This window comes from Dermacentor albipictus, chromosome 3 (assembly GCF_038994185.2).
Source record: "Dermacentor albipictus isolate Rhodes 1998 colony chromosome 3, USDA_Dalb.pri_finalv2, whole genome shotgun sequence".
Classification (NCBI taxonomy): Eukaryota; Metazoa; Arthropoda; class Arachnida; order Ixodida; family Ixodidae; genus Dermacentor; species Dermacentor albipictus.
The window spans coordinates 95,837,674-95,859,267 of NC_091823.1; the positions used below are offsets into that span (position 1 = coordinate 95,837,674).

General features: G+C 41.0%; 1 long non-coding RNA gene across 3 annotated transcripts in view; it reads left to right on the forward strand.

The window, feature by feature from the left end:
* Nucleotides 1–19,827, forward strand: part of LOC135901294 (uncharacterized) — a 31,816-nt gene extending 11,989 nt beyond the window's left edge. The window contains exons 3-4 of one of the 3 annotated variants that reach the window (XR_010564085.1): nucleotides 4,179–4,541; nucleotides 12,073–19,827. This is a non-coding gene — a long non-coding RNA (uncharacterized lncRNA). Of the gene's footprint in view, nucleotides 1–4,178; nucleotides 5,221–12,072 lie in introns of those variants that run through there. The other 2 variants (XR_010564086.1, XR_010564084.1) reach the window with 2 other exon arrangements.
* The last annotated feature ends 1,767 nt before the right edge of the window (nucleotides 19,828–21,594 follow it).

Genomic DNA, 21,594 nt, shown 5'->3' on the forward strand with positions numbered 1-21,594 from the left:
ATGATGTAGCTGTAACGTTTTAGTCAAGCTCTACTTGTAGCTGTTATGCAAATTTGCTGTCTTCTGCGTAATGATTTTCAGGCTCCTGATTTTTGGGAAGCTTGAAGATCATGTTTTAATTTCTTTTCTTTGGCATGTAAGCTTCTTTGGGTTGATGAGTTGGACTTTGCTTGGCCCAGTGCTTGCAACATAATGTGCCATTGTTAAAATTGCTTTGCTAATTATGTCATAACTGGGAAAAAGAACTGTGATAGTGACATAAGCTCTGCTAGCATTTGTAGTTGAATTATTTCTTTCATACAGAAGTTCTCAGTTACGGTTACACCAAATACAGTGAATTCCAAATTAGTGCTTTTCATTTTGAGGCATAGTGGTGAAATTTTAGCACCATCAATACGGGACATTAGAAGCTGAAATGACATGCTGGGAGCATTTTCTAAATGCACCAATTATTCCAATTAAGCCGTACTTAGGAGGTGTCTGAGCGTAGCAAACCGAATTTCAGAGCTAAGTGAATGTGTTATTGAAAAGTAAGTCATATTCTCATTTTCATTTTGAGAATCTTTACAAAATAAATACGCTTCTGAGATATGATTCAGGATACACTTCTGAGGTAAGAATACTAAAATTATTTAGATGGGGGTGAAATGTGAAAACACCCGTGTGCTTAGGTTTAGGTGCACGTTAAAGAACCCCAGGTGGTCGAAATTTTCGGAGTCCTCCACTTCAGCGTGCCTCATAATCAGAAAGTGGTTTTGGCACGCAAAACCCCATAATTTAATTAATACTAAAATTATGACGAATACACGACCGTTGCTGGTGAAGTCGGTTAATGAAGTTACTAAAATGTGATCTTTGAATTGAGGATAGGGCTCGGCTGCCATGCTTGCTGTCGAAATCGGGAATTATAGGCTGCGAAGAAAATGTGCAATGAATAATAAGCCATGTGAAAACCCCTTGCACATTCGTTTTTGTTTATTCAGTTGTTAGAGCATTGATGCAAGATTCAAATTTCTTGGGAGTTTTCAGGCCCAAAGACTGTGCGTGTGTGTATGTTGTCGCAGATGTCTTAACATTGTTCTGTAAAGAACTTTGTGTACAGTTACAGGGTTTCAGAGTGCAATGCATACTTGTTTGTTGAAAATACTGAGTGCAAAGTGTTCCTGTGATGCACAATCCTTCTCTCCTTTTCTTTTTTTATTCTTATTTTCTTTTTGAAACATTCCTTCTGTGCCATGTAGTTTATATTGTTTTTCTTTGTATACACGAAGTTGCAATGCACCTGATGCTTTTTTTAGTATTATTTTTATCATCATGGTGATGACAGTATTTGTTGTGTGTGAAGATCTTTTCTCCTTTTTTGGTATACATTATTGTCATGGTCAAAGAGTTTATTCAGAGACTATTATTAATATTATAACCAAATTTATCTCTATTGTTGTATGCCAACTGCTGTTCGCCCTTACATTTTTTTTTTATGCAAAGGCATCTGTCTGTTTGAAGTTGTCAAAATGGCGAAGTGCCATTAATGTACCTTTAATGTTGATCGTTGGGTTGCACACCTTACCTGTGGTGTCTTTGTATTTGCAATACCATGGTGCGAACCTTTGTGTCATTTGCTTGCCATATATAGTCATTTGATTATGCAATCTCAAGTTTTCTTTTTCGAGTGATAACAAAACAATGTTGGCACTACCTGCTTTTAATATTGAATTGCTGAAATTGACCCAAGTAGTGTAAAAATTTCCAACCATGAGTAGCGTTTGTAGTCACTTTTAGTAACATTTATTAACGATTTCTCTTCAGTGTTGCTGCTTGAGTGAAGCTGGCATTTCTAGTTGGGCTTGACTTGATGCCAGCAGTGCACGAATTCTGATAGACACAGTGGCTACCTTATAAAAAAAAAGTAGTTGGGCATGTCGTTATGTTAAAGGTCATGGTGACAAAGATGTTTGTAATTAAGGAGCATATTAAAAGCTTGAGGAGAAAAAGCACAAGATCCTATAATGTTATCCTGCGCTATTTTTCAGCACTGTTTAATAGATATTTATTGATTTTCTATTTTCTGTGTTCAGCGCTTTTTCCTTGCACTTCTTTAAGGTAAGCATCATGTGGCATGACTCGCTACTGCTTGCGTAAAAGTTTTTAAGCACAGTTATCTACCTACTTGTGGCATTTATTAATCTTCCGTGTTCTTTGAGTGGATGCATTGCACAGAGATGCATTGCTAGCAGAAAAAGAGAAAGAAAAAAAGAAGACGGCCTAGCAATATGAGTTGCTTGAATCTAAAGTCGCGAGCCTGCGTGAGTCCAATCTTTCGTGATTCAGGGTCTCTCCAAATCGGGGAGGTGATAAGGCAGGGTACGTGGAGGGGACCTCATGGTCATGTGACGACATCTGTCGAACTCGAAGAAGTTATCAGTAAAGTTGCGAAACATACTGATGTTGAAACTGTGCTCTCCTGTATGGCTCACGTTGCTAACGCAGAACCTGTATTGTTGGAAATTGCCCCCAATTGTGAAAAGTAGATACAGCACGACGGGCTACAGCATAGAAGCAGCTATGGTGGCTATATATTGCATTGCATAACTTGTATGTCTCCTCACGAGCCACACATTGGCTCTTCTTTGACGTGAGATACACATCTGAGGGTAGTCTGTCTATCTTATCCATTCGCTTGATAATGCTGCTCTTGCACTTTGAGCCATTTGCAGACTCTTAAAATTCTCCTGCAAGGTAATGTAAGAGATCCATTAAACCCAAAAGGTCGATGTTTGTGTATGAAAAGTCAATGCTGAGCGTAGCTGTGCTCACTGGGCACTTATTACCACAGCATGCCTGTGATATCCAGACATTGAGTTTGGTATTGGCTAAATAGTCTAATTTGGCTTGAATACCTCTTGTTCTCTGTGTCTTTTTTCTTTTGCCTTAGCCTTTAGAAATACATGTTAACAAAGCTTCCTTGGTGATTAAACGCACAGAATTTCAACACTTGCTAAGCACTTTCTGCCTGAACGCCTAAGTCAGTTGCCATAATCCATGGGGCCTTATCAAGGCAATGAAGTTCACAAGTATAACTTGATAAGCAGCAGGATGAGGAAAGCATTTTGATGTCATTTATAACTTGTGCAGCTGATTTGTACTATGAAATGATATTGCTTCTATACCCAGAGAAGGCATGTCAATTCTTTTCAGCATTTCATTGGTGCATAATGTGGTCACTGAAACTCGGCTGTAGATTTGCACTCATAATCTGGAAACTTCTGTACCAAAGAGGCCAGTTGAGAAAATGCATGCCCACAGCATATTTTGGAACACTAGTACAGTGCAAGCCAGGCAAGGATGCTGAAAATAACACCAACACACAACCCCAGCTGCCGTGTTGTCCTGTCGCCACATGGGCATTTTCATTTTCACCTGCCAACACGTGTTCACATTCTCTTCTGTGTCACATTCTCTTCTGTGTCCTCGTCTTGCTTGTTCTGCGCTAGTGTTACAAGGTGACATACCTGCACAGCTGCATTGTGGCACTAATTCATAAGCACAAGCTATTAAAAGCTGAACTGAAGCTTTGAGAGTCTGATTGAAATGAGGAGAAACTATTTCACACGACAGTTTTAAGCACTGAGAGGTGGCAAAGGAGCGAAGTTCATTTTTGTCATGATCCTAAAATAAATTGAACCGGACAAGAATGTGATGGTGTTGAACAGGTGAAGCACAGGTGTGTTAGTCAGTTTGTGTTTATGTCCAATTTTAGTGCTAGTCCAAGATTTGGAGGAGACCTCCATCTAGCCAACATTCAAGATTGAGGAAGAGCCCGCCTGAGGGGATGGAGTCTAATGCTTCTTGGAAACATGTTTAACGTTAACGTAGAAACATGATCTTAAATCTAAAAAGGGCCATCTGGTTCCATTAGTGTTCCAATAATTGCAACTGCATTGTGAGAGAGTAAACTGTCATGGCAGCGGCATCCTTTGGCACTCTGTGCACTGCAAGCTTCAGGTCAAGACCCAGCTCCAGCTGTTGTTTTTGTTCCTATTTGTTGGAGATTGGGATGCAGCATACTTTTGTGTTCCTTCTCATATTGTTTGCTCTTAGGAGCAATGAGGACAATGCTAATAAAGGCTTTTCTTTCCTCCCTATCTTACTCCTTCCCACCCTACCCCCTCCCAAAAAAGTGCCCGCAGGTTTTTTGTCCATGGTATTGGCACCAGCAGCCGCAGCAGTCCCGTCAACGACAGCCATGCCAATTTTCATGCCAAGGGGCGGTGGTGCAAATCACCGGGGCCGCCAACAGCACTCGGCTGTATTATGGCCCATCATGGGCAGTGTAACGAAGAAAAAGTACACATGCAACTTATGCAGCTACTCGACCGACTACCCGACCAACATCCAACGCCACATGCTGACCCACACAGGCGAACGGCCCTTCCGCTGTGACACCTGTGGCAAGGGCTTCACCACCAAGCAGAACCTTGAGAGCCACAAGCTCCAGCACTTCAAGAATGCCTGGTGCCCAATGTAGCACATGCACTGCAGCTGTGTGTCCTTGTTACTGTGTTTTTTTTTTTTTCCTGGCATGTTCGCTATGTCGGGGCAGGTGGTTGTCCTTTTGTGACATTCAATCAATTTGCAGAAATTTTCTGCAGCAGATGCATCTATTCTTTCTTTTTTTTTTTTAACCTGCTGTTGCTCCACATCTCTTCAGCCACACTTTCCTTTGATTGCTAGTTTGACTTGGTGTGCAAAGAATGGTACCTATTTCTGTTCTTTGTGGACACAAGAGAGCCACATAAATTAAGTATGTTGATCTATAAAGAAAACACCTGTACTGGCATGCTTTTATTTACATAGCTGCTTGCTTGATGTCAGAAGATTTGGATGTGGCATAGACAAGAGGTCTTTATTTCTAATAGCTATTTGTAGCTCTTCTTTCCTGGCATTCAGTCAAGCTGTCCCCCTGGCAGTATGTTTCAAAAGTGGCAAGTTCTGAAGCCGACAACAAGCCAGCCATATTGAGATGTACGCCGAGTACAGTCATAGACATTGAGGTCAGTCGTGGACATTGAGGTCAGTCATGGACATTGAGGTCAGTCATTGACGGTGCCTTATGCTTTTTAATCCCCTGGCCCCATTATAATTGAGCTAGAGCAGATTGTCTTGAGTGGTTTTCCTCCTTTTTTGTGTGTGTGTGTTCTTCTCAAAGTTGGTAAACGAATACTCATATGCCTCGGGTGACTGGCTTAGTGCTTGTTTTTGGCCCTATGTTGGTGTTGTTCGTGTTACAGTCGGAATTGGTGAAGAAACAGCCCACACTAGAATCTGACAGGCCGCCGACCTTTATAACAAAATATTCTAATGCACTCCCAAACACAAACAACATCCTACGAAAATACCACCCAATATATCAAGTAACGAGCGTCTGAGAAAAGCGTTCCCAGACATACCTAGGGTTACCTATCGCCGAAACAGGAACTTTAAAGACATGTTAGTGCACGCAGAAGTCGGCAAACAGCATTCCCCACTAATAAAAGCATGTTGTCGTCCCAGGTGCAAAACCTGCAGGCACCTTCTAAGTAACATTAAAATTAAAAGCACCGCCAAGAGTTATACACACGAAGTCAAATCTAGCTTCACTTGTACAAGTTCGGATGTGATTTATATGCTTGAATGTTCCTTCTGTAAGAAACAATATATTGGTGAAACAGGACAATCAATGAGTGTCAGTTTAAACGGACATCACGCGGACACAGCTAAAAGGCTTCCCAAAGCCGTTGCCGAGCATTTCAATTGACCAGGTCATAACTTCCATGAACTTAAACTCTACAGCTTACAGTCAAATTTCCGTTCTGAACGAGAAAGAAAATACAGAGAATCATACCTTATCCCTAAATTCAAGACATTGCAACCAATAGGCATATATGTTACAAAGGGAGCTTTAGAATCTATTCGCTATGCTAAATTTCAAGCTACAGGCAACAAAACTTAGTTTGGTTTCTTGGTGTATCTTTTTTTTTTCTGTCCTTTCCTCTTATTTTTTTTTCTTTTCTTCCCCCCCCCTTTTTTTTTTCAGTCGGCATGTCAGACGCTGTTGACACGCCAGCAACATGCGTGCGTTGACACGTGGTTGACAGACGGGGGGTTGGCCTTGGCCTTGTGCGCAGCATTCCGTTTTTCTCAATTCGACATGCTAACACACCTTCCCTCGTTGCTGCGGCCACCCTCATTACACCCTCTCCCCTTTAGAAGAACCCCGCCTATATATACTGTGGCAAGGAAAGCATACATCGCCTTGAAGAAGACAAGTCCACTTGTCGAAACGTTGGCTCCTGCTTTCAGCTTGTTCTCGTTTTGTTCATGACCTTCTTTTAGCCACACAGCTTGACGGCTTTCTTAGCTTTCAGGGGAGTCTGCCATACGGTGCAGTTGTATTAATGCTTCATTTTCTGGCATTGTGTTTTATTTCTGGGCTCGCACTAATGTTGTATTGCCATCCACACTAGCATGCACAGTAGCGTCCATTCAACCAGTACTTGCACTATCGTATACTACAACAGGATTATGACCATTGCCTAGCATTTTTGTGTTGCTTTGGCTGCTGTGCTGTCCTGCCTCCACATGGGCAGTTTCATCATTTCTCACGTGCCAACACATTGAGGCACACTTATACAAATGTGCTGGTTTGAAGTTTAGGCATGCTCTTCCAGAGCTCTGAAACAGTTCTGGCTTTGCCCATTGTCAAATGCCCTTTTGATGGCCCTGCTGGGTGTAACTTATTTTGTTCCAAACTGGTTTTGCGTCACCACTTTTCCCAGTTGGTAGCTTGTCTGGTGTATAGGAGTATAGTGCCTAAACAGTTGTCAGCACGAGTCAGTCTCCTGCATCCCAGGTACTAATTCAGTAAACTCGAGGTCTTCGCTGCATTGACATAGCCATGACATTTTCCTGTGGCCTGCTAGTCTAGTGTAGGGGTGTTGTTAAAGTGGAGTGATTGGTTACCAAGATCGAGCACGGTTATGTTAGGTAAGATTGGAGTGATTGATTAGCTGTTCTGGTCGTTCAAGCATTGTTCCATCTTGTCAGCTTTAGATTTATAGTTCAGTTGCCATCCAATAGCTCACCATTTAGAAATTTTGTTGGCGCATTTTTTCAGCAGCTCTGATGGGATGTAGAATACTTGGAAGCTGTTGGAAGTCTGTTGACATAGCCCGAAGTCTGTTGCTGAGCAAAAAAGCTACAGTGAAAAATAACTTTATCTTGCTTCCACAATGTCGTCATGCAGTGTCATCACAAGCAGCTGGACCTGCAACAGCTATTAAATTATTTTGTGATTGCAAGAACATTCTCAGTAATACAATTATTGCTCATTTGAGATAAATAAATTTAAAATATATGTGTCTGCGATCTCAAAAAGACATTTCATCTTTGCACTGCCCATCTTAACATGACAGCTATTGCTTACTACGTCTGCTGCGTGTGGCCTCCATGATCAAAAGCGTAGTATAGATACTGCAGCTGCCACATGGTGCCGCCACGCGCCATCTTGCATTCAACCTTTAGGTAGGGCCAGCGGGCATTGCTTCGTTGCACCCCCTTGCTGTCTCTCCTGTGTAGCTTGCACTGCACTAGTGGAAACGAAACAAGAACGAAAGCTGCTGATCGGTCCGATAACTACGTTTAACTTTGCTTGTGCTTGAAGGATAAAAAAATATGTCTGTAGCAGTAGATTCGTGAGGTAACATAATTCAGTAGTGATGTAATTCTATAATTAGTTAGAAAAGGGTTTCAGGTCCCTGTTAAAGAGACAAGAAGCCGGTTTAGAGAGTGAAAACCAATGTTTCTGACACTCTAGAGATTAAAGTAAAGTTGGACAGATCATGTAATGTGTAGGTCAGAGAATCTGCGGTCAGTTACAGAGTGGCAGAATGGGTGCCAATGGAAGGAAATGGCAGTCGGGTGATTGCAGAGCGCGAGGTCATGTGCTAAGGCTGGGAGGTTTGCAGGCACAGGTTGAGATCGGCTGTCTTAAGAAAGGGAAGATCGTTGGGAAAGGCCTCCAAATTGTAATGGGCCTAAAATAGGCTGATGTTTAACGAACCCCATATGGTTAAAATTAATCAGGAGCCCTTTGCTAAAGCCTTTCTTACAAAAACCCTTTGTTGCTTTGCAACATTAAAATCCATTACCCAAGCAATCACTTGATCCCAGCACGTGTAAATTTTAATGTCACTACTGGCACCACGAAATGCAGCTCTCAAGGCTGCCCAATTCATTTTTGGTTGTAAAGTTTTCTTGCAAACTTAAATATTTTTCTGTATTTTAAAAATGAACTTAAACAATATTTCCATGGCATGAGCCATAAAGAAAGTCTGAAATGACTGCTTCTCTGACATAAAAATATTGCAAAATTTTTCATTTAAGCTTGCATTTTCCATTTTAATGGAAGGCAAATTATTGTGCCACCCATGTGGTAATAGAGCGTACTCGAGGGTAAGGCACCTGTACTTCTGTCTGCTCTGAAGTTGCCATATTGATACCCAAGGTGGATCTTTGGTATGCTAAGTTCATAAATATAACTGTTGCTTTTGTAAAGGGGCTTTATTTGTACCTCTGGCAATTGTGAGTGGTCAATCTGGCTCCAGTGCAGTCATGGCATGGGGGGAAAAATTTTTAATGGGTGCAAGTAAGAGTAAAGGTGTATTTTCACATTCCCATAACTCTTCCAGTCCTGAATTGAATATGGTTTACCTACAATGGTTCCCCACTTGATGTTGTTAGTAATTGGGCATCCTCTGCCTTCCTTGTCTTTGCCACAGATGCATAATGTACAGCTAAATATAACTATATAAAGCATTATTGTGCAGTAGCCTAATAGCTTCTGTTTCTTTGCTCTGGTTTTATGGTCGCTGGCTTCATTTTGAAGCTATACGGTAATGAAGTGGTGCATGTGGAAACTTGCATGCGGCATATTTGGCCATGTCAATGATTCACATGAAAAGAATGATACTATACAAGTCAGGCCTGCATAATAATGTTTGCTTACAGAAATGTTTAGAGTTGAAACTCGATTTAATGAAGTGATGACCACGCTTATATTACTTCGTTAAATAGGGGAGTTTGTAAAATCGAAAAAAAAATTTGTGGTCCTACGAAATCTAAAATTGTAATGTAGTAACACGCAAAAGCTACTGCGGCATTGTATTTGCCACTAATCCAGCCATCTGTCACATAAACCATGAATTAACGAAAGCAAGCACCGCTGCTCCTACTGAGGCGGTGTTGAGTCTGCCATTCCATCCATGGCCGTGGCGTGCAGCTTCGTCAAAATAAAGCTAGGGCCGTGACTAGAGTGCCCATATTTTTTTATGCGTTAGCATTAGAGTGCACAGTCGCACAAAAAACCATCTGTGTCAGAATTAAAAAGAAATCACCGCTTTTTTACTCATTTATTTCATGAAAAACTTTGTTAAATTGAGTTCGGCCAAGTTAGTTTCGTTAATTCGGGTTGATGACAACATTGAACCCTATGGGTACCTGCCAGGGAATGGAAATTTCTTGGTTAGATCGGGAACATAGTAAAATTGGGTTTCATTAGATCAAGTTTTAACTGTATTTTCTCTTGTAGTAGTTGCATTAGTAACAAGAAGCTGGACATTTGGCTTTTCGATAATGTAATGTAATAACTTGTTTATTAATAACCAGTTAGCTGGCTTCCTAAATCTGTCTTCAAAATCTCTCATTGTAGGGAGCTGGTTTGGGCATCTTGAAGTGGATGTTTCCATCTTTTGCTTTTGCATTCATTCTGGCATGTCAAGTTTCTGCTCATGGCAAGGCTGATCACTCTGCACTTACAAAGTTTCAGTCTGTTAATATAGCTTGAATTAATCGCTTTAGTTTCGGTATAATTACTAGCCACTGTGACTGCATTCCAGTGGAGCAAGATACACAAGTGCATGTGTTGAAATGCCACGTGACCTTCTGAATTATGCTGCCTTACACTGTAGCATCCTTAATTCTTCAGCTGTAGGGTTGGGGCTCGAAACACCTCCAGCTACTAGTATTGCTAGAATTCTCTTTGATCTGCACTAGCCTATGAAAACATTTATTTTGCCTTGCGCTAACCGATTCTTATTGCACACTGCGTCAGTGGCTTTCTTTCGTTTTTGACTTGGTCCTTTATATTTCGGAAATCCACTCCAGACTCTGTTCGTGCTGCAAACTACCCAGCAGTAACTTTAGAGCTTATAACTGGCTAGTCACCAGGCATTTGTGCCATGTCAAGGGAGGATTCCTCATGTTTGAGCACGAGCAAAGGCGCAAACATTTTTACTAGCTGGCCTTTCCACTTGTTCTTCCTGGTAAAAAAAAAAGACAGTGAAAAAGTCTGTCATATGTTGGTCTATTGTCAGTTACTTTGTTTTGTCTCCTTAATAGGTTTTGTGTTGTGTGTTTTTGTGTTTCACGGCATTTTCTTATTACGTGTTGTACCTTTGCATTGTGTGCTTCTTGCGATTTTTGTGCTTTTAATTTATACCTTAGACTTATACCTTGGCATGTAGTTGTCTGTTATATGTAGTCTTGGCAGTTCTGTCTTGCATTGCCATTTTTCGGAGTTGACAGGGTTTTCTAATAGAAATGGAATATGTGTTGTTGCTGTCCAAGCATTACCATACACAGGGGCTTTGAAGGGGCTCTCTTGTTGAGCTTTATTCTGAACAAGAGAAGTACTTCAAGCTAAGGGCTTACAATATAAAACTTGTCTTAGACCGTCAAGAAGAAAGACATCTTTGAGTGGTCTGAGTAAGGCAGGTAGGCTAAGACTTGTTGATACAAAGAAAGTTATGGGAGCTAGTGCTTATACTCTGCTCAAATTACGGAAGAGATAATAAGCTTCTTGACTTTTGTATGTAGCCCATTTCTAGTTGTTTTACCAGTGGGTATACCTTGGCAACAGTGGAAAAAATGATATTATATACAGGCCACTTGTCGCACTTGGGATCTATTGTCACAGCTGCGATTGTCGTAGTGTTTATGAAACTGTTATGTATTGAAATTGTGTTTTCCTTCTTTTATTTTTTATTCTGTTTGTTTATTATGGGTATGTTTTGGATAGTGTTGCCTTCTTAGTGAGCAATGAACCTACACTGAAGCTTGTTTTGGAAATTCTTTGGGATGCCTTTTATTTTTGCACATTGTTTTTTTTTCACTGTCGTGTGGCCTTGATGGAACAAAAGTTATCTTGAGCTTGAAGACTTGTTCAGCTCTACAGCTTTTCCCGCAACATGATTGCACCAATGCAGCAGCCGACACAGGGTTGTCATGGCTTTCAGATGTGTAAATTGACAGAGGGCCATGTAAGTGAGCTCATAGAAAGAAGCATTATGAAAAGAATCGTGCGGTTGTTTGGTTGACCATAAGAAAAAAAGAGGGGTTTGACAGAAGTTTATTTTGTGTTTGCCATCACACAATGCGTTTTTCACATAAATTCATGTATTGTGAGTGCTAAGTCGTGGTAGCAACCTATTCTTAGACTCCGTGAAAGCCAATCAAGCAAGAAATGTCAGCACACATGAGTTACCTTTAAACTCTTTTGAAAGGGTATGACTCTGCTTTAAATAGGCAGCCCATTTGCAATGCTGTCATGTTATCTCGCATTTTCCTCTAGCCAAAACTCATTTCATGCACAGCTTTCTCTTTGACAACATAAGGTTGCCTGAAGATGGTGCTGTTTGATTGATTGGAGTGGAAGTTAGCATCTCCTTCCCATTTCATATTTTATCAATGGCGTAAATTTCGCAAGCCATATAGCTTGCTTGCAGACTGACTTGGCACATGAAGACCTACATGCACTGCAGTTCACTATCGCTTCGTGCGCAGTGATATATCTAGTATATGCCAAGTTTACATTTTGGTCATTGGCAAAAGCTACATGACTGCGACTTTCGTGTGCACATTGTCAGAGTAGCTCGTTCCTTAGCTGTGCACAGGTAGACTTAGTTACTGGTTACCGTGGGGTTGACCATTTCCCCAGTGTTGTTAAGGTGCTCTGTGCCATTCCTTGCACGTCTGTAGGGCGTCACCGTCGGCTCTTCGCAGCTGCGCCGTGCTCAACAAAGACGGCTCCTGGCAGCAGTGGCTTTCACTGCCGCGTCTGCGGCAAGACCTTTGCCCGGAAGCACACAATGGTGAACCACTTTTGCCTGCAGAAGCAGTGAGACCACACCTCGCCCTCAGCTCGCAATACAGGCAAGGCCGCATTCGCTGGGGAGACGCCGCTGCACTAACACACTCGCAGGGGCCAAGGTGACTTGGCAGAGGGGCAGTGTGCTGACGTGCTTGTGCAGCTTCTCCCAAGGTAGCCGGAAATCTTAAAGGGCCCCTAAATATGCACTTAGTCAAGAATTTCGCTTTTGGCTATTACTGTCCGAGGTGCTGTTGAGAAATGTTTTCTCCTGTAGGGTCTGTTGGTAGAGGTTCATGACACAAGCATAAACAGGAGCGGACATGTTAGTGACATTCCTGTCTCCCTTTTTGTTGTCTGTTCCTATTTGCACTTCCATCACAAACGTCGCTCTGCCAAAAATTCTTAGAGTTTTAAGATTAGTCATGTGGGTACTTGGAAAGGCTAAATTTGCTTCTGAAATATTTGCTGTCCGCTCTTCTTGCCATCACTTTCAGTTGCTCTGGTGGACATTCAGCTTTCACGGTCCTTCAGTGGATGCTTCCTTTTTTTAATGCTACAGGCTGCACCTTTCTCTTATTTCTTATTATTTATTAGTATCATTATTTTTTCCCCTTCATATTCTGTACCATTGTCAGCCCCTGATAGGGGTTTCTTGTGACCTATGATTAGAAACCCTGGTGACACAAGTGCTGGTGTTACTAGGATCATATGTCTGAGATAATAGTTGGCACTACTAAAACGAAAGATAAGCTATTCACTTGAAATTTTATGTTGCTCCCAAATTACTAAGCTGTAATGGTTGACCTTGTGTGACCATTACAAATGACTTTACGTACTGTGCTTGTTATTTCAAAGCATCTGAAGTGGTTTAGGGGCCCTTTAAGGAAAGCAAGCTTGGCCCTGCTGGACTTACTCACATTGCTTGTTTGCCAACAACCACTAGAGCTGTCAGGGTTTTCAGAAGCTAAGGCCTCTTCTTTAGTTGTGTTGCTCGAGCCAAGAGTCCTGCATGAAGTGCTACCAGCATCCTAAGTGGTCCAACTAGACCAACAGCAAAACAGTATAGCTCGTAATAATTTATTAAAATCTAAGAATTGTCACCTTCATTAGAGTTCCTAGAAGTTATTTCAGAAAGTGTGCATCCTAACACAATGTAACCAACAGTTCTGTGGTATGCTTGACATGATAAGTTGCATAGCTGATTTTTAGGGATCAAATGTCATTCAGAGTACTGGTGGAAAGTTGAGTACTTACATACATGGCTGGATAAGGTACTTAAGAGTACATTAAACAGTAATGAAATACAATTGCATTTTATTAAAATTTCCACAGTGTAAGGGTTTGAGCCAAATTCATTCAGAGTAGAAGAAATATGTTGTCCTTTCAAGGAACCTGCACAGGTTTCCTTTCATTGCATTCTGCTATGGAAATGTGGACTGCAATTTTTATGAAAGTCCCTTCACCTTGTGAATTTCTGGAGAACTAGTTTAGTGGAAGCAAGTGTATTTTTGCTGTAGAGGCCAAAAAAAGAGTGCAGTTAAAGGGTCTGCACATTCTTGTCTCATGAGAGAGCCACCACAACCGCTTGTCCTTGCTAACGAATCCTACCGAATGTTGGAAGTGAGAATGTGAAACTTGCTCTTGGCGTAACATCTTGGTTGGTTACTCCCTTGTGATGCAGCACACTTAGTGTGCACAATATACGATATCTGTTCAATTGCTTTGTGTGCATGAAATAACTGTTTCTAACTTGTCATAGAACTTTATCTGATTGACTGCTAATGATAATAGTTGCTTCATGCTGAATATAGTAGTATATTACACAGTGTCAAAGGAGCTGAAATGCCCGAGTCTTCCACACTGATTTATACTCTCTTGAAATCTCAGCTAGAATGCAGTTTAATACACATGGCAATCTTCATTATTATTTTGCTGGCAAGATTCATATTCTTTGAAGGCATTGGCAAAAATCAGAATACATTTCCCACATAAGAAGCATAGGCAGTGCTTTCTATGAATGTTTTTGAGGGATCAACATCAATGTACAAAGAGCAAGGAGGGAGGTGCTGTTTCCAGCAGTGACAAGTTTTCTACCATCAAGCCTGCAGATTTCAATTGCTGATATTTTGGGTTATTTATGCCCACACTGACCAGTGGCGATATATTCTTGCAAATTGCATGCAAAAGAGCCAAAGTGCCGCGCATCGCTATCAAATGATAATAGTCAAATGATCCCTCAAAGGTGTTTTAAGATACCGAACAATGTGAAGTGCCTTCACCTGTAGGACTGTGCTTTTCCTCAGCACTTTTGCCTCACTGGAATTGACATTACTGACCATGACACTGGTCAATCACTATCCATGTATACATACACAAGCCATGTACTTCATGGCCAGTGTATTGTACTTAGGCATACCACATTAAAGAAGGGTGAGCAGTTGCTCTCAACTGTGGCATAAATGTCCTACATTTTTTTTTTCCCATATTTTCTTTTCAAACATGCCAGTTCCTTTCACGTAGTTAAGAGTTCAGCAAATGTTTGTCAAGTCGGACATCATAATGAAGAAATTATTGTAATCGCTGACCAAGTCAAGGTATAAAAAAGGAAAGGCATTATGGAACTCATACAGGTTCTTTGGTCACTACCTACTTTGCATGACTTTGCATAAGTCACGGTCATCTTACACCTTGACTTGGCCAGTGATTGCAACTATTTCTTAGTGCTCATTTCGTGCCTACATAATTTTGTGTCAATCTAGATGTCCTAATGCATGCTGCATCAGACGTGCCATCTCTTAGTTGTCTTGCTGCCGAGTGCGGGTGCACAGGGCACAGTCTGCAAGTTGCATGCAGAAAACAAGTTGTGAGAGGCGTACCCAACACATACAGTTATTTTAAGTTGGTATGCTGTGCAATGCTGCCGCACCTCGCCTGGCGGTGGACACAATCAAACATTAAAAGGTAAAAAGCTGGGCAGGTTGGTAACAGTTGAAACATGTTGGCACAAAAGCATGAAAGATGGAAATGGTGGGAGAATAGCTGCACAGGATGAGCCATAACTAACAATTCAAGGTTCAAAACAAAAGCTCATGGGTGATGCATGTGCACAGGGAAATAGCAAGTAATAAATGTGCGCCTAAGAATGTTCCAACCAACCAAGAAACAATTATAAAAACAGTAACATACACTTCGTGGCATCAACAGGCTTCTTTACATCATAGTCTTCAGTACTGTTCAAGTCACAGTGTTCAAAAATTATGCGGCAATATGCGTAGCGCTAAAGTAGGCGACGGCAAAGCTACCGGCACCCACTTGTAAGAGCCCATAGTATAGTAATAAAAACATCAGCAAAGTGTAGCATACCCAGATATCTTTTAATTTATCAATTATTGGTATTGCTTAAGGCGTTTAGCATTGAGTGGCTTCACTTTCAAGTGGCCATACACCTAGCATAAATCCACAGGCTCTGAGTCACATATATGCAAATCTGGTGGCAGGTCTGGTAAAGAATGTGCAACTTATAAGGGTGGAGACATTTTATAGTGTAATATTTCCCTGTGCCCTCTAAGCCTTTGGAGTGTTATTTTTGCTTTTGAAGAGTCTCCCAGCAGCAAATTGTAGGTGCCTTGTACCTATTATTCACTTCAGGAGGAAAACCTGGCATTGAATGCCATTAGGTTTGGGGGATTGAGAAGCCGTAGCTATGATGTAGATAAATGTGGTTACCAAACTGTAAATTTTTTTCTGACAGATTCTACTTTGCCATTTGTCATCAATGACACTTGCTGAGAGGAAAGGAATAAAGATTTTGATGGCTAAAGTAATTTAAGTAATTTAAGTAATTTTAATTTAAGTCCAATGCAGTAAAGAGCACAACAGATGCAGCAATACCAAGCTAAGGCTGCTGTAAGACCCTTCAGTTCTGTCAAGGCACATATTGTATTGTAGTACAAAAACACGGTGAAGCAGATGTGGTCACACTGAACGGTCTGTGAACATTGTAAGGCTGAAAGTGGATTGTGGGCTCTTAAAGCAACCGACGGGTTTCGTGGGAGTGGACTCGTAAAACAGTCAATAGGCATCTTTTTGGGCATAAGCAGGCTAGCAAAACTTTCATGAAAATACTCTCTCTCTCTCTCTCAACTTTTCTTTGTTTTTTTATAATGGGGCTCTTGACCACTCCATAAGGTTCAGCTGACACAATATGATGCCTTTGATTGCTCATTGCTTCACATGTACTTGTAGAAGGCTGCCTGTAAAAAAAACAAATGCTAGACAAGTCTAAGGAACCTTGTGTGCTTAAAAAATGTGAAAACACTGTAGTGCATGCATCATGTAAGGTGTCCACAGAGCCATGAACTGTCTTCCACAGAACTTAACAATTGTGTGTATATCCCAATTTGAGAGCCAATGCCATAGCCAGAGAGCACTAAAAAAAAAAAAAAAAGCCTACAGATTTGCACTAGTATTAAAATTAGCTTTTGTAGTCGTGGTGCCTTGAGAACTGTTTAGTGGGTTGATTTAGTTACAGATAGAAGTCTGAGGAAAATTTGCGCTGAGCCGCTTCGCAAGATTGCAAGGTATAGGCTTCAGGCTTGAAACTTGCAAGGAATGTGTCTTTCTTTTTTGTCACTCTGCTGTAGTTCATGCAGTTCCTTACACCAACGACCCTGAAGTTAAGGTTTGCAAACGAGTACAGTACTTTCCAAAGGGCACATTCTTGGCCATTACTTTCAGGAGTACTATCACTTTTGCAAGATTACATGCGATTTTGCATTGAACTCGTCAGCATCTGTAGGCAACGGCATTGTTCACGCAATTCCAAGCACACTCTCTTGGCATAGTGCTAGGAATGCTGCTGCTTGTAGACGCCATTATGTCTGGTGCCAAGTAGCGTGATAGCTCGTGAAAGTGAACATCCCCGAAAGTGTTCAACTGAGAATTCTACTTCAAGGCTGGATATGTGTGGATGCGTGTGTGTGCATGCGTGCGTGCGTGCATGTGTGTGCGCGTGTGTGTGTGTTTGTGTGTGTGTGTGTGAGAGAGAGAGAGAGAATATTCAGGGTTGTGCATAACTAAGGATGCTAAGGTCTGTCTATGTATGTTTTCACTTGAACAAGAATGGTTTTTTGATATGGTATGTCTCTTTGGAGGGAACTGCGTGGGCTTCCTGTGTATATTGTGATAGGTGATGGCTGTATCTGCAGCCGTTTAGTATTTTGGAAACCTTGTACTGTGACTGTAATTGACTTTGTGCAAGATACTGTGCAAGGATTAACTTCTGTCCACTGCTTCTGTACCAGAGAGGCCCCTTTATGCAGCAATGCCGTGTCAGTAAAGTGCCTGTTACAGGACAGGACTCGTGCTTGCAACAGTGATGTTTGAAACTCTTGCAGATTTTTGTTCTCTGTAGTGGTACTTTCTGGCTAGGTCACTTGCATTTACTTATTACTAACTGTTGAGAGTGGGGGCTGTGTTTTGTAATGAATGCGTCACCAGATTCCTACTTTCATGTTGCACTCCAAGCAATTTATTAGGTTATCATTGTAATATAAGTGCATTGGAACAAATTTATTTTACGCACTGCTGTAACTAAAATATGTGTTGCTTTAGAGATAAGCACTTACAGTGATATTGCTGATGCTTGCACACTGTTTGTAACATTGAGTGAAGTTAACTTGCTTCAAAAAGACCGGCTGACATTTCAACAGCTGGGGCCACCTTTGTTAAGGGAGCCTTACCGTGCCCTTGGAAAGTCAATTTGATGTGCCACAAATGTTGTGTGGCTTGGCAGTTTAGTTTGGCATTGTTAGCATAGCCTTGTTACTCCATGACGCTACCATGTACCATGGAAGAGTGGGCAATTTTCTTGGGTTGGTTTAAGGGATAATTCCACATGGGATAGCTTTAGGAGGTTTTCAAGTTCTCATCACATGTTGCATGTCATTACTCTGCTAACTAGGCTGAATTCATTTGCCATGGGTGTTGAGGCTTCCTGAACAAAGGTAGGTGTGAAGCATTGGGGACACTGCATAACCTAGGAGGTATGAAAAACCACTTAAAGGGACACTAAACAAAAATATTAACTTGAGCTACATTGAAACATTAAACTTCTATAATAATGGATTTGTCACTCACAGCGAGAACATAGCTTTTGTAAGCGATAAAGTGATGAAAACGCAAAATCAGAAAGGGGCAACCTGTTGTGGAATATGGTACCTCCTGTGACATATGGCATGATGTCCAGATACCATGCGGCTAGCCCCTTAGCCAGGAGACGGAGAGGTGGGAGATGGATGGTTCGAGGAAAGCCAGTGATGCGAGTGAGAGAGGGGTGGCTTATTCGCAGATAGTGGCAATGGTAGTGACGTGGAGATCAAATCGTGGCCTCAGTTTTGGTACTGGCGATTCAAATCAAGTGGCATCAAGACGTTTCGCGGCACATTTTTATGCGACAAAATCATATTTGGCGGCTGAAAAAAATAAAAATAAGACGATAGATGTTTAGACAGATAAGGTATCGACATAATCAACCTAATATTTTTCTTCAGTGTCCCTTTAAGGAAATAGTGGTTGTAATACTTACCATATTTTTGTATTTGTTCTGTCTCCCCTTAACATGGTGACTCATATTTTTTTTAATACTTTGCACCGCATGTGGTAAGATTTACTGATATGTGATTGCAATAGTGATATGTGCAGAAGTTAAACTGATGCCGAACTTTTCTTTCTGGCTTAGTTTTTTGTTTCTTTCTACCTGAGAAGACATTAGTTAAAATTTTGTCACATTGATTCTTTTGTGGCATTGTTCATTGTTTTTGCTAATCTTTGGGAACAAACTTTCCAAAATATTTAGGCACCTGGAAAGAAATTTATTTTCTTGCTTTCCTTTTATTTCTTTCCTTTTCATGTGCATGTATGTATGTGTACGAATATGCGTGCAGTACGCTGAAGGAGTTGACTTGTCACCAGCGGTGTCAGCCTTTAGTTTCTTTCTTGTGGCGTTATGTTACGCAAAAATTTTTTTTTAAATCTTTTTTCCCACATGATTTCAGACAGCTCTGCCGACTTGCACCCATTTTTCTCAGTTGAGGCCCCAGGATGTCAGTTTTCTTAGCGTGAATAATGTTGTATTATCGGTGTCATTTGTTGCATCTGCACTTTGCGTACCTTTATTGAAGTGCAAGAGGGACATTGGCTTTCTACTTACATTTACAGTGCTCGATTGTTGTGCATGATGTTTAGCCTTTGAAGTTACACCGTGGAAACTTGCCTTTCTCACTGCCTGAATTTTCTCATACCAGTGCCGCTGTCATCCTGAATTGCTTGCACTGTTAAAAAGAAAACATAACAGTGTTTTGTCATTGACATTGCTAGAGTGCCGGTATTGCACAACTTCGAAGATGCTTTTCAATCATTTTTGTTCTTTTTTTGTAATCTTGTCTGTTTCAATCACAGTCTCACAGATCTTGCCTTGCCAACTCTGTGCTTTCTTTGACAAAGCAAGGCCACATTATGCAAGGGAACCATTGCTTGATGGGGACAAACTTTATATATTATCTTTAGGACTTCGTTTTTTTTTAATCTCTTTGCGTGTAAGTTTTGATAGATGATGAAATAAATATACGCTGCCTTTTGCCACAGCAGTACATGTGCGTATTATTCATCAAGACGTCCACCTTTCTGCCTTCTCATTTGAAACATTAAAAAAGCCATGGCTTCTAATTGGTCAGTGGCTGTTACAGACAGATGTCAGTCATTTTTACGGTTTCTAGATTTATTTTTGCCTATGTTTGTTTTTCAACCGACAAGCTCATAAATGTACATGGATGCTCTGCAAAAAGTATGATCTCATACCATTTAATTCTTGAACATAGTGTTGACCAGCAGTTTTCACAAAAATTAGAAGTGGACATCAACAGAGTGCTCGTATGTGTAATCTGCCTTAGTTCCCATAAAAAAATGCTGTTTTGTTTTCATAAATAGTCATCCATCTTTTTGCTGTGTTTTGACTAATTATTTGCAGTGAGGCTTTATGTGAAGTGAGCAGTTACTTAAGTTGTTAAGCAGTTAAGTTGTTCAGATGTGCTATTGCTAAATGTCAGTTTGACAGCGATAAAGAGAACTGTAAAGTTTGTTTATTTCGAAAGGATCTTGACTTTGTGGTTGTCCATAGGACATCATTGCTTGTTTGTAAACTGGAAAGTTGACAAAATTAGTATCATGAGGTCATGATTTTAGCTGCATTAAGAAAAAAAAGTAACTTATTTGTGAAGACACCTCAAATGACCACAGTGTGTGTTGTTGAAGCATCAGGGGCTTTTAAAAGCCGGTGCATGAGAAAGTTTGATGAGTGTGTTGAACATTTTTTTTTTCTTAACTGGAAATGATTACAGCAAGTAGACCTTGCTTGGTCAGAAGACTTGGTGCTTCCGCCTGTTAAACACCATTTATTTTCCACGTAAATGTTCTGTACTTTGCTGCAGTAACATTGCATAACTACTGAACAGTTCTGAATGCTGTCTTCCTGTGGCATAAGTTTGCTGCATTAGGTTTGGCAATGAAGCACATTGTTTGACCTTGGCATTCTTGCGTACCTTGTAGAATTATGTCACATTCTATACTTGACGTTACGTGCATTTGGTTGGCACTTGAAGTGGAGCTCTGGTGGTTGCTGTTGACCATGACAATTCCAGACTTCGGCTGTGACGTTACCCCATTGGCCACTTTGCTGCAGAAAGCTGATGAAACCAGTATAGGCCAGAGTGCGCTGTCCCAGGACGGCTTATCTCGGTTGTGCCTTTACTTGTGACTTATGATGGCGATCCCTTACACATGGCTGCTCAATATGACTTATGACCCTTAGGCTCTCTTTTCTTGGGCTTCGTGCCGCATGTCTTGTGGCTCGTGCACCATTTGCTTGCAGTGGATGTCATGGTATCGCTGCTTGTCATCCCTCGCACATTACGTTGCACAAGCAAGTTGGGATCGGGATGGGCGTGCAAGATTCCAGCCAGAAACTTCTGTAGCTACAGATATGTGAACCTGACAGATCTTTGGAGCTGTTCAGGCTGAGGAAGAACTTGATACAAGTGTATGCAGTAACTTTCACGTGAAAGTGAATGCTTCCTTGTAGCTGATTATTCCATTGTCTTGTGAAGTGACTGTGCAGCAGCATGTTACAAGTTAAGCATTTCACTGTCATAACATTTCCAAAGCCTTTTACGTTATACACTACTCTATAAAATGTAACTCTAGATGTTGCAGAAATAGAAGATTAAATCAGCTGCTGTTGATTATTAGGAGATGTTTTCAATGGATGCAGTGTCATTACTTTGTTCTTGCAATATTCCAAAAGAGTAGTTGAAATGCTCTTCAGCTTTAACCTGTAGGTTCCATGCTAACAGTTT